This window comes from Schistocerca americana, unplaced genomic scaffold (assembly GCF_021461395.2).
Source record: "Schistocerca americana isolate TAMUIC-IGC-003095 unplaced genomic scaffold, iqSchAmer2.1 HiC_scaffold_34, whole genome shotgun sequence".
NCBI classification, from domain to species: Eukaryota; Metazoa; Arthropoda; class Insecta; order Orthoptera; family Acrididae; genus Schistocerca; species Schistocerca americana.
In genome coordinates, this window is record NW_025726060.1 from 2,331,803 (window position 1) to 2,350,619 (window position 18,817).

Below are 18,817 nucleotides of genomic sequence, written 5' to 3' on the forward strand. Positions count from 1 at the left end.
GTGGTAAAACTCGTCCATTTTTCGGCCACATGGGATAGAACTGTACCGTATGGTCGAAAGGCGTCGGTAACAAGTTCAGACGGGACCTGAAACGGAAGTTCGAAGACTCGTATAGTGCGGATCCCCATTCCCGCGTGATCGACTGTAACCGCACCAACATTCCCGTCGGCATGACAGAAACGATACCCGTTCGGTGATCGTTGTAGAAGTCTTTCGCAAGCAGCCTCGTCAACAAGCTTGACATAGACGACGCTTGAAACGAGCGATAAATTGATTCCCACGATTTCCTGTGGATCGATTTTTACCTCTTCTCTGAAGAAACGTTCAATCTCGTGTGCCTTTGGTCGTGTATAGTCGTTCGCAAAACTGAACTTCAAAGTCGTTTTTCTGTACGAGTGTGCCATCTCGTTCTAGACTCACAACACCGCACACGCGAAGCTGCTCCGGCGTAAACAAACAGGCGCGCGCACCACAGCGCGGCCGGCAGGCAACACGGTCCGCTCTGTGTCACTGCCGAAGGCAGACTGACCACTCAGCTACCGGGGGCGGACATTATAATCATGCTAGATTACATGACATTTATAATGTCAGAACGTAGAATCATTGGACCTTTTATGCTAGTTCGTGAGTTGCTTGACGGATATGAAAGCTTGCAACAATCGTTCCATTATTTTAGTTTTTGGTCATTTAACTGAAACGTCGATTACAACTTTCAGATTCACCCATGACGATAATAAACACCTATTGACGGAATGCACACAGGGTTTCACCCATCCGATTTGAAAACAGGCACCCCTGTTCACCGGAACTAGCTACTGTCATTCGGTGTTATCAGGCCTGTAAATGTCATTGGTGAGACGTTCCGAAATTTTCTATTTCACATGCGCCCCCATGAACTGATATGGCACCCTTGGTGTCGATCGTAATCGAATTGTTCGGTGCCATTCCCCCTTGATTACGGTTATTATCTAGAAATGGGGGAGTAGAGGGGAGGGGAGACAGACAGACAGATAGACACGTGAGATTTGCGCTCAAGTTGCAGCGTATTTCAAACGCCGATCAATAAATTCCTCCATGTTCGTTTCTACCAACTGCTTCAAATCATTTTACATGGCCCCCACTTCATCACTCCACAAAATTCGTCTGAATGAGAACATTTTGTTTTTCCACTCACAGTTAAAGCCTTCAGGCCTTGTCTTACGTCTAACCAGGTATCTTTAGAGATTATGTTTACAGTAAACGTTGCAGTGTGAATAGCACATGAGTTACGCAAGATTCCTCCTCGAAAAGCAATATATGTTACACACAAAACAATAGATATATGAGATAAAGAATAACTAAAAGATAACTTGTACTTAACCTTGATTCATCTTCTGCATAACAAAGAAAAACTGATAAAGTGTGCAACGACACTGCGCACAGATGATCTTTTACTGAAAGTGGCTTATTCTTGTGATTTTTGTGTGCCGAATCGTATTATGACAACTAAAATCGTTATCATCCATCATTTTTAATGAACTCTTAATATTTCAAAAATTTCATTTTAGCCGTTTTAACTATGTATATTTTGTACACTACTTCAATGAATAATATAAATTTAAGACATAGATGTCAGTGTTTTGACCGGTAACCATACATCGTAACTACTATGACAAGCAATTTGGTTCGTCTTTATTCGTAGCTCTTCTTTTAGCCACGACTGCAATTCTCTTTTATATCTTTTAGTGGATGTTTCTAGTACAATGGCTAGTTGTTGTTATAAAAACTGTCATGGAAGTTTTTTGCTGGGTTTGTGATTCAGAAATACCAATGAACATTTGCAGATTTCGTGAAGACAGTACGTTCCTCAAACTTTGGGGATAAACTTGGTACTCACGGTAATCCCTAGAGGCCGCACAAAGTACGCTGTATATGTGTAGAAAATCACAGGAAAAGAAAAATAGGAATCTAGATCTCGTATTCTAACGATACAAAGAGCGCCAAGAAATCATTCTAGCGATTTTTACTCCTTTGGCATTGATGCTACCACCTATAACTAAAAAATAAATCAGTAACAGTGTACCTTAAGCATTCTGTTTGTTATTTAGCCAGTAGGCCATGGCCCAGATCTTTCTGTTTCTAAAACACCAGAAGGTTTAGATGAAGATATCCTGTATATTTGTAGGGATGTCCAGTCTATTGCAAATACTTGCAGATAATCATTTAACGCTTGAAGGTGGCATTTTAAGCCCAGAAACACTTAACGAAATAAATAAATGCTGTACAATATCCATAATATTCTGCTTTTCATTTGTAACAGTTACAAGTTCATGACAATTTTCATTGTATTTCCAATAATTGAGAACCAAACACCTCTTCGCAAACCGATCTAAGTGATTCGGTTACGAAGTTGCACCTAACGAAGGAAAGAAATCGGCTTGGTTCCAGACTCAAATAAAATAACTTTCTGGCAGCAGGAACAAACGTTTATTCAACGAATAGATGAGAGCACTTCGTCAGTATTTCAAAAAAGAATGTCAATTAAAATACTGCTCAGATATTGCAGGTGCGTCGAATGAATCTGGAAACGAAAATAAAAAGTAAAATGGGGACTGTCCATAGATTCTCCTTAAAGTAGTTCAAGGGCTGTTTTGGCACACAATGATAATAGGCCTGCCTGTATATCAGTGCCTGTTTCCCATTCTGCACATATGAATGAAAAATATGAAAGTCTTGATTTAGTCTTAAATAAAATAAACTATTCTGCACATGTCTGGAACATATGTGGCGATTTAAGCGTAACATCTCTGCTTCTTAGCCAGCAATGTCGCTACACTAAATACCCTCCTTCTTGAATTCGGGTAGTACAGTAAAGCTTCAACATCGATCCAGAATAAACTTGTCTGCAAGAAAATCTTTCAAGCTTGAACAGAAGAACGTTTCACATAAGAACCTCGTGGATCCGAAACAGATCCTAAAACCGCTGTTACACATTAATCTGGGAATAGTGATACAGTTTACGAAAGCCTTACACAGAATTTAAAATGTTTCAAGTATCTCTATGAGAAGTGGAAATGATAGTGTTTGTTGGATATCTTCAGTGCTAATTTAAATAAAAAGTCACTGTAAGCTAGACAGAGACTTGTTTATCATTGAAGGTTGTTGTTATTAAGTTTTAAGGCAAAAAAATAAAACACATTATGTTCCTTCACATTATGTTCCTTTGTAGCTGCTGAGCCTCAAGCCTCACTTTTTAAACAATGATCTTGATATTTCCTCAGAATTTGAACGATTTCAGTGAGAAACGGGATGAGCATTCTCATTAAGAGATAAAAATGATCAAAAGGTGGTATTGAGGCCGTTCGAACAACAATATTGTGAGACACTACCGTTGATCACTTCACCGAGATTCACGACAGGATATTAATTGGGGAAAACGCTATAGTTGATGCTTTATTGAGAAGAGAGAAAGGAAATGTAAGTCAATGGAAACATAATTACTATGCAATAAAATGTGTTTTCTTGTTAATACTTTGAGAAAACGTTCGTTCACACTGAACACTTAAATTACTTTCCACTCCAATTACATACGTATTACTAACTTTCTAGGTCAAACTGAAGACTCACTGTGACAAAAATGTAACAGAAAGAAAAAAATCTTGCGTTACATATCGATTCATTGTTCAAAAAAATAAGAAACTGAGCTGCTTCCTTAGAAAAAGTAATCTAAACATTTTTTTGTTGACCTGTGATATGGTCACACTTCACTATTCCCAGTAATGCACAATACCCTGCCATTATCCATCTTAGAGCAATTATAATAACAAACTGTGCATCCCCTGAGAAATATAAAACAAAGAATTCAGAAAAGAGCAGTCGACAGTGTAACAAATTCTGAATCTGTAAGTGTTTCATAAGATACTAAATGTTAAAACTAAGATTTTGAATACTGGTGTACAATCTAAAACATCTAGCAGAAATGAGGGTTGATGGAAAACTATTGGCTATCACAAGGACAATCCTGACTATTTTGTTTATTCATTCATTATTCAATCACGAGATCTGTCTCCTACAATCAAATAATGTGGCTGGTGTTTTTACAAAACTACATAAAATTATATGCAACCATAATTAAACATTCGATTCAACATTTGTTATTTACTTGAATCATTTTCAGTAACTGATGAAATTAAATATAATATAAACAAGCAAAAAAATGGTTCAAATGGCTCTGAGCACTATGGGACTTAACTGCTGTGGTTATCAATCCCCTAGAACTTAGAACTACTTAAACCTAACTAACCTAAGGACATCACACACATCCAAGCCCGAGGCAGGATTCGAACCTGCGACCGTAGCAGTCGCACGGTTCCGGACTGCGTGCCTAGAACCGCGAGACCACCGCGGGCGGCTAAACAAGCAAAAACATGTAAAATACTTAACTCATTGTACTACGTTTGTTGATAATCTGCACTAACATCGGAGCAGATAGTTTACTGGCAGTTCCTAATCTTAACCATTGGAACACATCAGAGTGAACCCAGAGTGGCACTAAGTGTGAAGTCAAATTTCGATGGTGATACTCTAAACCCTTTGAAATCAAAACAGAAGTATGACATGAATATGGGCTCTCACATGTCTTGTTCAACTGCATATAAAAAAAAGGAAACAAACAAGGAGGAAAAAGGGTGGCCCGAGGAATCACAGCTTGTGAGCCATTAAAGACTGGAAAGAACACTGAGAAAATAGACTGCAGTTGATTAAAAATTTGATATCAGCAACAGAACAATTTGATCTACCGAAATAAACTGCAATTGCAAATATATTTTGAAAAATATTAAAGAATAATATATACCGAGGACAATCAAACCCAGTTAAATACAGTATACAGGAACAAGCAACGTGTGAATAGCTCTAAATCGATAACGGTCGCAGGTTCGAATCCTGCCTCGGACATGGATGTGTGTGATGTCCTTAGGTTAGTTAGGTTTAAGTCGTTCTAAGTTCTAGAGGACTGACGGCCTCAGAAGTTAAGTCCTATAGTGCTCAGAGCCATTTGAACCATTTTTGATAACTTCTATATCTAAACCAATAACAAACCCGTAAAACCAGCATGTATGTCTGTCTGTCTATCTGGACATACTAATCTCAGAAACTACCAGACAATTTTTTCCAGGCTTTTTGTCATTTCCCTTTAATTGTGTAAAATTCCTCAAAAGCATATATTATGCTGTGACCATAAACAGAGCACAAGGCCAGACACAGCGTGCTGCAGGTGTGGACATATGTGTCAGGCCAACTCTGTGTGGCTCTCTCCTGTGTTAGTGCTGCAAACAAGCTCTTCATTCGTGTCCCCAATCATACTACTTCAACTGTGGTATACAAAGAACCTTTATAAGCTGAAAATAACTTTCACCCACACAATGTGCCGGGAATAGTTATAAATAAATACCTGGGAAGTCCCAGATTTTGCAGCTAGTACAACATATTTAGGAAAATGACTATCTTTAACAACTTTAAAGGGAATGGTTCCATAATTTCGGAACTAGAAAGTATATTTGCGAAAAAAAACTTTTTTCTTCTTAGCAAAGAGTCGATGTGATGTATCTGCTTTCAGTACTGCAAGATGTAAGACAGCTGCCATGTGAGTTCTAATAATGTAGCTAGGAAAGAAAACTAAATAATAATTTTCCCCCTCTGACTGTGTGAAGCATAGGTGTCGGGGCACGTAATTGTCATTTTTCTCGCACTAGGGAGTATAACCAGTCTAGTCAAAACCTGCTGGATTAAGGATGCTGTAGAAACTACTAAACTAGCACCAGAGAGTACTCTGGCGAGTTTAGTTTTGATAGTTGGATGATGTTTAAGGATAGCTACTGTTAAACGACCACCAGAGGGTGTACAGGACAGTCTAGGTAACAGCATCTGGATATGTGAGCGCTTCTCCAGCCAGGGTATCCTCAACGTGTGTGCTTCTTAAAAACAAAATCTCTTCCCCGTAATCACACATGAATGGCTAATTTTTGCATTATTTTCTTACGCATTATTACAAATGCTTCGCCGCAAGCTCACTGCAGTATCGCACAGAAGTAAACGAGTCGCCCGGGCGCGTGGCAGCCAGTGATACTGGGTAGTCAGCACGCGTCTAGCGTTGCAGTTGCACTGCCTCACAGCGCACCACCGCCTTCTAGCAGCAGGGGTACACTTCCCTGTCTTACAACTTGAAATTTCTAACACCAATTGTACACGGCGATTTTTTCCACCGTGTACAAACTCTAGACATTGATCGATGAGAGGATACGGAAGAAATGAGGTCTAATGAACTTACGTCCGGAAATGCATGGTTTCCAAGACAGAGACAAATCATACATTGTTACAGGGACTACGGTCTAATGCGCGCTGTTCTATGCAGCCACAGTTACAGTATGCACAGTTTCCTCCTAGAGGGTGGTACTTTTCGCCACACGTTATACCCTAAAACACTCTCCTGCTGTAGTCATTGACAATGTTGTCGCCGAGTCACTTCTCTCACTGGCTTTTCTTGTAGTGAATGTGATATAGCGTTGTACACAGTGGTGCGGTATTCGAATCGAGAGCTTGTCGACATGTTGTTTACTTAAGGAAAGGCAAACGGCAACTTGGCGGCGGGCAGCAAGGTTGTATCAAGACACCTATCCCCGCGGACAACAGCCACAGCATTCTATGTTTGCAACAGTGTTCCGCCGCTTGTCTGAGACAGGGTCGTTTCAGAAAGCAGGAAATCATGAAGGACGAACCAGAAATGTTCGGACACCAGACTTGGAGGAGAATGTGATTAACACTGTGGAGGGCGACCGCCGTGTCACTACCAAGCAGTTGGCCCGCCATTATAGGGTAAGCCAGACGGACGTGTGGAACATTCTCCATGACAATTGTAAATACCCTTACCACTTACAGCGTCTGCAGTGCTTACTAGAGACACACTTTCCACATCGGGAGCAGTTTTGTCACTGGTTTCTTCACCAGGCAACCACGATTCCAGGATTTGTGTCATCCATCCCATTCACAGATGAGGCGATATTTACGAGGAGCGGTAGCTTCACCTTTCATAGCACTCATCTGTGGAATAGTATGCATAGCCCCCATGGTATGTTCAAAATGTGTGTGAATTCTTAAGGGACCATCTGCTGAGGTCATCTGTCCCTAGATTTACACATTACTTCAACTAACTTAAACTAGCTTACGCTAAGGACAACACACACCCATGCCCAGGGAGGACTCGAACCTCCGGCGGGAGGGACCGTGCAATTCGTGACATGGCGCCTCTAACTGCGTGGCCACTCCGCGCAGCCCCATGGTATGGTGACAGCGAATCACCAGCATCGATGCAGGCGGAGTTTGTGCATCGGGATAATTGGCGACAGAATTTTGGAACCAGTCTTCCTTCCACATCGCCTAACAGCCCGAAAATATCGGCGTTTCATGCGGATGACTTTGCCCCCCCCCCCCCCCATCCTCCCCCTGCTGGAAGAAGTGCCATCGATGATTCCAAGTGTTACGTGGCTGCTACATGATGGTGCTCCAGCCCACTTCGCCGTTAACTTCCAGACGCATCTAAAATGTGTTTTCCCTGGTCGATGGACCGGACAAGAGGGTCCAAATGCATGACCCGCTGGTTCACCGGATATCAACATGTGCGATTTCTGGTTATGGGGCAATCTCAAAAGTATCGTGTATGCAGAGTCCAGTCCAGATGTGGAGAACTGGAGCAGCGTGTTCATGCTGCCTTTGACACTGTTCGGATGCAGCTTGGCTGATATGAACATATCAGACAGAACATACTATTGCGCGTACATGCAACGTTGCGGCAAGTGAAAGCCATTTTCAACACATACTTTAACTGTGGCTGCATTGTACAGCACGTATTGGAGCGCAGTCTCTGTAACATTGTGTGACTGAATAAATGTCTTTAGCATGGAAACCACTCACTTCCGGATGTAAGTTCATTAAACCCTTCTTGTTACATATTCTCTCATCGATCAGTTTCTAGAGATTGTACAAGGGGGAAAAAATAGCCTGTATAAACTGTAAACTGCATTCGAGCTAAAACGTCTTGCAGTTAAGTTTCCTACAAAAGTATTTAACCACTCGAATATACGTGGTGAGTAAGCTGCCCCTTCCGACCTCGTTTTATGCAGTCCGGAACGTTGTCTTTGGCCTTCAAAAACACACGCGACACGTTCATGTTCTCTCGCTCACTAAGCGCATACTATTAGTCGTACAGAAAAAATAAACAGGAAGCTATCGTAGAAAATTTAATCTAGTCAAGTTGCATATGGGGATACGTTTTCGCTTTAGACTGTAGTTTTCGAGTTATTCCAGAAAAAGGTACAAAAGTGACCCTCAAACGCACACCTATTCCCACACCCACACTCAGCTCCCAACGGTCAGGATTTCTAGTGTACTGTTCATGGCACTCCGTCGTATCACTGTACAAAAATTTGCGACTAAACGAATTGCTTCCCACATTTGACATTTTTTGCTCTTCATTGACTGGCATTATTACGCCACTGGCTTTGTGGACAACTTACTAATTGTAAAATTGATGTTTGTGTAAATTTTACGTAACATTTTTGTGAATTTTAACAGCATAAAACAAACAATTACATCGTTCCGTCCTATTCGTCTGGACCTCTGACTACAAAACTATAGTGCTTTTAAGTGTTAAGTTTTTATTCGAATAGTCAAAATAATTACATTTAGCGTAACGTTTACAGAAGACCTTTTCCTTTCGTTACCCTCGAGGGCACGTTTAAATTAATAATGTTAACGAAATAGCCGACTATGGGCGTGGCGAAATGGCCGAATCAATAGACACCAAAAAATATCGAACGTCGGGAACAGCGCGTGTAGTCGGATATTTTAGTGCAATGGTAGGAGGGAGTACCACGAACAGCTTACTAGGAAACCTGACTGGTGTGGGATGAGTGTGAATATGGAGGCGCGGTTGAAGGCCAGTTTTGTACTTTTTCTTGATTCATTCGAAAACCTTGGCTTCGACCGATCTCAGTGCAAAATTTAACTACATTAAGTTTCCTACAAAAAGCTGCTGTTCATTTTTTCCGTAGTACTAACAGTCTACGCGTAACGAGCGAGAGAAGAAGAAAATCTCGTGCGTGGTTTTTGAAAGCCACATATAACATAGAAAATTGCGTAAAACGACATCGGTAGGGGCAGTTGAATCATCCTACATAATCGCTCTAGAATATCAGTGATGTTACACTAATGTCGTGCAATCGACAGTGCATAACGGATGTGTTCAAAGCTGCGCTTACACAGGTCAACAATGAGCGCTGCCACACTGCATTTATTGAGTTTATTACGATGACCTGAACACAGAACTCAGTGTATTTAACCGTTTATACCAAAAACCAAATATGGAATTTAAAGTTGCATATTTATTTTTCAATTTTCGATAAATCGCTTACTGCAGCCAAGCAGGCGCAGAGAGTAAACAAAAGAGCAGTATTGCTTACCTTGCGTGTTTGAGTTCCCTTTTTTCAGAGCTCCCTGCTCTTCTGTTTGCAAGGATGAATCAATCCGATGCCATTAAATGTTTTCCATCGCTATGTAGCGCTGCGCAACTCGTTCGCGGCATATGAGTTGTTCAGGGTGATGTGTATTTTTAGTGTCAGCCTTTAGGTACTTTTATGTGGGTGTTGATCTGCACAGGAGGTGAATGCAGAGACTAGCACCTTTCTAATGAGATGATTTATAGTCTTACAGCGGGAAATGTTGTATTGCAACGTAGAGACCAATCCTATGATGTATTTACATATAGGCAGACAACAAACCCACTGAACAGTTCTTGTGTTGCTCCCGAAAATAACAATGCGAATGTTGCGGCGAAATATCATCAGTGAAAGCATATCTTTCTCCTTTAGGGTATAAAGACAGATACCAAATGGATAGTGTCTTGAAAATAGGATATAAGATGAACATCAACAAAAGCAAAACGAGGATAATGGAATGTAGTCGAATTAAATCACGTGATGCGGAGGGAATTAGATTATGAAACGAGATACTTAAAGCAGTAAATGTGTTTTGCTATTTGGGAAGCAAAATAACATGATGGTCGAAGTAGAGAGGATATAAAATGTAGGCTGTCAATGGCAAGGAAAGCGTTTCTGAAGAAGAGAAATTTGTTAACATCGAGTATAGAAGTGTCAGGAAGTCGTTTCTGAAAGTATTTGTATGGACTGTAGCCATGTATGGAAGTGAAACGTGGACGATAAATAGTTTAGACATGAAGAGAATGGAAGCTTTCAAAATGAGGTGCTACAGAAGAATGCTCAAAGTTAGATGGGTAGATCACCTAACTACTGAGAAGATATTGAAGAGAATTGGGAAGAAGAGAAATACGTGGCACAACCTGACTCGAAGAAGGAATCGGTTGGTAGGACACATTCTGAGGCATCAACGGATCGCCAATTTAGTACTAGAGGGAAGCGTGGACAGTAAAAACTGTAGAGGGAGGCCAAGAGATGAATGCAGTGAGCAGATTCAGTGGAATTTACGTTGCAGTTGTTACTCGGAGATGAAGAGGCTTGCACAAGATAGAGTAGCGTGGAGAGCTGCATCAAAACAGTCTTTGAACTGAAGACCACAACAACAACAGTAACTTTGTAACCTCGGATGTGTCGTAGTTGCTACAATCCGAACCTTTGTTCGGTGTCTGTTCAGTCCTTAGAAGGGCATTAGTTCGAAGCAATATACAGGTACCGTCAGTCTTATACTAGAACAGCATTAAAACGACTGCCGTCTGTTGCAGGCAATGTTCCCTCGTTTTGCTCTTTTTGCAGACTGCTTTTCCATCTGGCATCGATCGCGCGCGTTTCCGTTTCTTCTAGGAGCACCTCATTACAGAAAATATCAGTGTTGTCGCTTTCAGCTTCGTTTCCTTTACCAAACAGATCAAAGGCAGGAAACCTAATGGCACTTTCCGTGAAACGTTCGCGCTTTACTAAGTACGCCTTGACTTGTATGCTCCCCGTGCAGAGAATTGTTATTATTTGGGGACTGGAAACGCTACCTATACTGCGTCTTCATCATTTGTGGATTCTTCTAGGACTGCAACTGTAGAAGGAATCCCACACTTCACTCTCTCTCCCCTCCCCCTTACTGGGTAGCCCCATCTAAACTCCGCTCCAGAAAAAAATGCTTCCAAGTATTAATGACATCACGGCATATTCTGAGAAATGACACTAAATTGTAATGTAATAGCTGCTTACCAAAGAGTCGGTGCTCATGCACGCACCACCGCCGCAGTCGTCCCAGAAATCTATCCGTGTCAGCTGAGTACCAAATAGGATCGCATGTAAAATACAAATGTCATCCAGTCCCATGTCGAAGTTTATAATTCACCACGGAACGACAAGTAAAGATAGTTCTCGAGTGGAATTCAATAACGAGCTAAGTGCCCTTTTTTTTTAGTTAGTTAGACCGGAAAACAAAGCTAAATGCCGTTACCAACAACCTGAAGAGCGGGCTAAGCGCTACGACCATTTCTAGAAGTACATATAAGGCACGAAAGACAGCACGAGCGATATGTACCAGCGCTCTTGTTAGGCTAAGGTGGGCGAGCTGGACAAAGCTTTGTAACTGTTAGCAGCGTGTGACAAAGGTTTTGCCCACACTGACAATCGTAAGAGGCCCGAAGAATGTCAAGTACCTAAATACCTAAAGATCTTATAAAACTTATGGAGAATGTAACACATAACAGTCTATTTGTGGTTCCTACGCTCACAGCCTGAGAACTTCTTTGTTTCAAAAGAGCAGGAGATACACATATTAACACAATGTAGTTGGATTCAAGAGGAAAAAGGTTTCACGTGGTATGGTCAAGATGAGAACAAAAGGAGCACCTGTAAGAAAGGGATTACCACTGACGTAATAAAGAACTTCCTTTTACCGTCACAGCTATGCAAAAACAACTCAGCTCGAAACGAAAAGGATCTGCAACCGAGGCTGCCATATTTGAAAGTAGCTAATAGAACATCTTTCCAACAGTTAATCAATTGAAATTGCTTTGTGCTCTATAAAATTAAGAGAAGAATTGAAAATAATTTAATCGCAGGGTAGTGTATCTGTAAAATTTTTATCATTAACAAAATTAATAAATCCTTCAGATTTATTTCATTGGCATTTACCTTGCTTTTACCGAAACCTGTATGGCATTTAGCACCTTCTGCACCTTTCAGAATAAAATATTTATTTTCATTGATCGAAGGACGGAAACTTAAAATTGCAGTAGTTGTGTGACTCTTACTGTAGTCAATAAATAAAAAATATTGTTGAGATTTTTCCAATAAAATATTTTTGCCAAAAAAACTGAATACAGTGGAACGTCGGTTAACGATAACCTGTCATAACGCGCAATACGCATAACGAGCAAAAGAAATTGTAAAAACATGACTCGCTTAACGAGCGATGTTGAGCATAAAGAATGACGACGATTTAGTGTGACGTCACCAGCCGATCGCGGGCGGCTGGGGGAACGTTCAACAACATGAACAGCTATCATTGTCGGCAGTGGTATATGAACAATGTCTTTAGCATGCACTGTAGTCTGGGTTTAGCGCTCTTTCTGCTACCATCTTAGTGCAGCTTGTGATCACAGATTTTTCTAAACTTGTCCTCACTCAATGTTTTTTTGTTTGCAAATTTTTAATAACGTTCGTAGAAATCTCCCCAAAGATAAAGATGCAGGAAGACGACCAAAAGAGAAAGAAAATTATCTTAGAAATGAAACGTAAAATCACTGAAAAAAGCGAACGTACTGTGAGTGTAGCTGATTTAGCACGCACATACAATCGGTCTACATTAACTATTTGCACTATCCTCAAGAACAAGGGCAAGAGTAAGAAGATAGGTATCTAAACAACGGTTTCGTATTCTGGACGATGTCGAAAGGTGGCTCCTTATGTGGATAAATGAAAAGCAATTGGAAAAAAGGAAATTTGTGGTAAGGTCTTACGGGACCAACCTACTGAGGTCATCGATCCCTAAGCTTACACACTGCTTAATCTAACTTAAGCTAATTTACGCTAAGGACAACACACGCACACATGCAGGAGGGAGGACTCGAACCTCCGACGGCGGGACCCGAGGGCACAGTGACAAGACGCCCAATACCGCGCGGCGAAAAGTAATTGCAAGGCGACACTATTATCAAGAACATCATTTGTGAGAAGGTGAGAATGATTTTCGCCGACCTCGTTAAGAAGACGCCAGGATTATCAAGAGCCGAAGAAGTGTTTAAGGGTAGCCGTGGGTGGTTCGAGAAGTTTAAGAGAAGAACCGGCATCCACTGCGTTGTGAGGCACGGCGAAGCAACCAGATCCCACACAACGGCAGCGAAGAACTTCATCAGCAACTTCAAGATGCTCGTAGGTTCTGAGGGTTATCTGCCGCAGTAGGTCTTTAATTGTGACGAGATGGGCCTGTTCTGAAAAAAAGATGCCGAAGTGCACCTTTATAACAGCAGAGGAGAACGCATTGCCTGGTCACAATCCGATGAAAGACGGTCTCACACTGCTATTCTCTGCCAATACAAGTGTCGATTTGAAAATTAAACCGCTGCTTGTTTACCATTCAGAAACTCCACGAGCCTTCAAGAAGTGTAAAGTTCAGAAGAGCACGTTAAATGTGATGTGGAGGTCCAACAACAAGGCTTGGGTGACACGTGATCTTCTTTGTGATTGGATCAATGAAGTGTTTGGTTCTTCGGTGAAAAAGTATTTGACTCAGATGAATCTGCCAGTCCCTGACTTGTTTGTTATGGAAACCGCGCCCATTCTCGACGCCTACAAGACCACCTCCCTGAAGTATTTCAGTTGATCAAGAACCAGTTTCAGTTTCCCAACACCAGACCGTTACTTCAACGTATGGACCAGCAGATAATTTCTAACTTTAAGAAGCTCTACACTAAAGCACTCTTCGAGCACTGCTTTGAGCTGACTGTCGCTACCAATGTTACTCTCAGAGAGTTTTGGAAATATCACTTAAACATAGTTGCCTGCGTCAAGATGATCAAAAAGGCGTGGGAAGAAGTTACCAAGAGAGCTCTCACTTCTGCTTGGAAGAAGCTTTGGCTGGAGCGCATTGTCGCATGTGACTTTGAGGCATTTGAGTCAGTACGTGTGGAGCCTGTAGTCAGTGAGATTGTGTCCAAGAGCGTGGGACTAGAAGTGGGTAACTATGATATCGATGAGTTTGTGGAAGATCACAGCCAAGAAATTAACACCGAAGAGCTTACACAGTTGCACTGTGTTTTACAGTAGTAAGTTGTGGAGAAGAGTTCTTCAGATGAGGAGGAGCAGGCGGTAACAGCAATGCAACAATCTTCTTGCGCAATAAGAGTATTGCTGCGAGCACTGAATAGGTTGCATCGCACATTGAAAACCATCACCCGAATAAAACAGTGGCTACAAGCGCTACAAATTTACTTGACGATAATGCTGTGTCGCATTTTCGACAAATGTTGAAACGTCGGCAGAAGCAAATGGGTATAGACAGCTTCCCAATAAAAATGAATTAGTTATGTGTCGTGAATCATAAATACATTATACTGAATGTATAATTTTTTCAATAAATGGCCCGAATAAGATAAAACCTTTAGTACTTTCTCTGCATGGAACGCATTATCGTATTTAGATTAATTTATATAGAATAAACTATTTCGCTTAACGAGTGTTTCTTACTACGAATAAGATTCTGGAACGAATTGTGCTCGCTAAGCGAGGTTCCATTGTAACTCGGAATGAGTCTTTTGGCACTTACCGCGTTATCGATTTCCACTCTACATTGTTACTGTCTGACGCAGAAACAAATAAGAGACGGTTTAAATGGTTCAAATGGCTCTAAGAACCATGGGACTTAATATCTGAAGTCATGAGTCCCCTAGACTTAGAACTACTTAAACCTAACTAACCTAAGGACGTCACACACATCCCTGCCCGAGGCAGGATTCGCACATGCGACCGTAGCAGCAGCGCGGTTCTGGACTGAAGCGCCTAGAACCGCTAGGCCACAGCGGTTGGCAAATGGGAGACGTTAGCGTAGGCTCTCTCACAAGAGGTACGAGACGCTACCGCTGCTGGATGCGTACATACGTCAGACCACAGTACCGCTCACTCTACTCTGTATTCGTCGCTTACGATGACAGCATCGTCTTAAATCAGATGCAGCAGTGCGAGATGCATTATAAGTCAGAAAAGTGTATCAACGTTATACTCGATTGTACATTGATGTAAGACTATCATTCTGTATACAACAAAGTGTAAAATGTTTTGTTACAGCTAAAATAATAAATACCTGTAATAGATATATATATATATATATATATATATATATATATATATATATATATATATATATATATATCAAACACTCCAAACCGACGTTCCACGTAAGTCACATGCAACGAAAATCTGTAACGCAACCATCTGTATATGGCGTTATAATTAATTTAACAACATCAACTCAAAAATTCTATGTCTCTGTACTAGTGTAAAAGGCATTACAGTTGCGTAAATGAATATATGATCCTTTCCAAACATAGGACATCATCGTCAAATGTTACGATGTATCATAGCATCTTTGATACTCATATGTTTGTAAGCTCTTTGTATGTATCAAAACAGGTGGTGCGTGGAAAAAATCTTCTCAGTGGCAAATCTAAAGTGTTCAGTGAGAACAATTTTTGTGTGCAACAATAAGAATGCAGTGGGAATGTATTCACATCTGTTGGACGAATGTTATGAAAACAAACACTCCAAACCATCTCTGTATGGTGTGTTTATAATTATGTATTATTTATATTTTAGGACAATTAATCTGTAAAAAACACACCACATGTCATAAAGGCGTGTAAACCGTCTGAGGATGAATCACAACGATTCGAGACCGGTAACGGTACCCTTTGAATAAAGGAACTGAAAGTTAATTTGCAGCTGGTTGCTGTCCTAACACCATCACCATTTGTCTTCAAACAACAGCCACGGTCTCGATCATGTCATCATCTGACAAAATTGCATATGTGAACAAGGATTGTTTAAGCATTCTACCTCAAAGACTTTTATTAACGTGAACTACTAATTCTATATGTATGTTCTAGTATGTGCTTGGCCTCCACTAGAATTAAATCAGGAAGTGCTACAACGCCACTGTACAGTCCATTAAAAATACTCCAGCTTCTCATCCAGACCTACCTTACACAACATCATACTACAGTCCTTAAATGTTGTGTGTGGCGCTTTCGTGGTCGCAGATAGGTGTTCTGAAGAATTTCGCTTCTGCGATATTATTTACTAGGCATTGGCGGCAGGAAGGGCTTCCGGCCACCCCTTAACCTTAACATGCCACATCCGTTTAACCATGGCCGACCCTGCGTAACTGCGGGACAAGGCTCAGACAAAGAAAGAAAGAAAGAAATTATTTACTAGGCATTGGCATCATATTACAGATGATTGTACCTCCAGTCGGAATTCTGCGTCGCAGGCAGCGGGCCATTAGTAGGCAGTTAATCGGCTGTTTATAAAAGCAGAAAACATTTTACGTCCTCTTTTTTTTTCTTTTTTTAAGAAAATAGCGTATTTCCCGTCGCATATAGGAGCTCGGTTCCGAGATGGTTGAGGTATAACTGACTTGGTAGGCATGCAGGTTTGCATGTGAAATCTCGGGAAAGTCTCCGGCGAACGAGAGAACATTTTGGAGCGATCAGCGACAGCCCGCCTGCCGACCGGGAGTTGAGGCCGCAGCAGCCGGTAGCATCGCAGGGCGCCGGTCGCACTACGCACTCGTGCCACCGAGAGAGTCTGCATCCACAGCGGATCGACAACGCAGCACACCTCACCGCAACGTAGCACGCTGCAGTCTACAACTGTGTCTATTTTCAGCTTTCTTGCCAGCCCAGCAATGGATCGCGAGATTAAAAAATCACCGAGCGGTTGCGGATCTACAGGTAGGCGGAGTGAGCCTGTGAGTCCAAAACGACATGACAGCCCAAAAAGGATGATGAAGTAGAACATTTGCGTGTAGCAACTGGGTGTTAGTCTGTGAACCAACGGAGGGATGTAAAAGCAGGTGAAGTTGCAGTAAGTTATCTAATATGAATGATGAAACAAATGAGTGAAAATAAACACAATTCAATGGGGAAATTAGATGATAAAATGGGTGACGTGAAAACAGAATTAAAAGATGAAATTGGAGGCATGGACAGTAACTCTGGGGAATTGACAGAAAAATTTTGTGAGGTAGAGAGAAACCTGCTTTCAATGAGTGAGACAGTGGAGGCTGACTTCCGGGACGAAACAGAACCAGGAAGGCATATGTGTAAAAGAGGGAAGAAGACAAGGCATGCTCAGATTGAGTAGAATAGAAGGATTGTGACTTGAAATGGTGAAACTAAAAACTTATTGAGGGATGAATTGGCAGGCATTGCAGGCAACCTAAAGGCCCAGATTACTAATGAAATTCAAATGGTAACCTGTGCAATCAATAATTCAGAGTTGCAGAGTGCTTCTGGGTATGTAGAACGGCCAGTGATGCAGACACTCGATGGTAAAACATTTTCTGGTGAGGGAAAGTATCATCCAATCGATTTCCTTGCAGCATGTAAAGACTGTTTTATTCATGTGATGGCTGGTGTAAGTAAAATTAAGATAGTTAAGACATTACCGGTTGATTCTGTTCACACTTTGGCAGATGAGATTACCCATAAATTTATTACTTATTATGCATTTGAACAATTATTTTTAAACAGATACTGGAGGTAGGCCAAGCAATCTGGATTGCAGCGTGAGTTTCTGAATGGGCCAATGTACAAGGGAGGTAGACAAAGTGTAAGTATGAAGGAATTTTATCAGGAAGAAATGAGGAAACTCGTACATTTAGATAGTCCACTGGGGGTACTAACTGAAATTTCCAAATTGATAAGGAGGTTACTAGAAAATTTACAGCAGGAATTAGAGCATTGTCCTGTTGATTCAATTGAGAATGATTCAGATTGTATTGAAAGGATGTATCAGGCCTTGCGTTACAGGTCAAAGTTTGGAGGTAACAGACAAAGTAGCAATGAAAGAAATTTTCGGTATAATAGGAGTGACAGAAATTGACGAACAATCAACAAGAACAGCATAGAAATAGCAATCTGAATGAAGATTTAATAGTGGAAGTTGAAAATAGTGGGGTGCGTGGGGAAATGATTACGGGACTGATCAGAATCCTGTGCAGGACAATAGAGTATGGATTGTTGAGTTGGCTAATAGAGGACAGCAGCGACAAGATTTGAAAACTAGATTTTGTTCCAAACGGGGTCCACTTTGGGACAAGGCACGCTGTAAGATACGGGACCAAGATATGAAAAAATAATTATAGGTAAACTCAAAGGAGGTAATTTAATAATAACAGAAGCAAGGGAACACGGGAAGATAGAGTGTGGAATTATAATTATAGGCGAAGTGACAGGGGATTTTTCAATTATAATAAAAACAGAGAAATAAAGGAAGAAAAACTGTGTGGTATGGAAGCAGTCCTGGGTGACAGGAGATTGTGAGGAGGCTGGTTTAAGCAACAAGATAGAGGAGAAATGCTTATGGAAAACAAGGAATCATGGGGAAGAAATAAATGTTGTGGTATGTTTAATAGAAATAATTGCAGCACTGGTGGTGTTGAAGAAGATAGCACTTCCACGGCATGTATACTTCACAACGGATCTAAATGAGGTGTGGAGCATAATCAACTAAATGTGTGCTGCTGTGAGATGAATAAAGGTGTAATTTGTAACGCTGGTGACAAT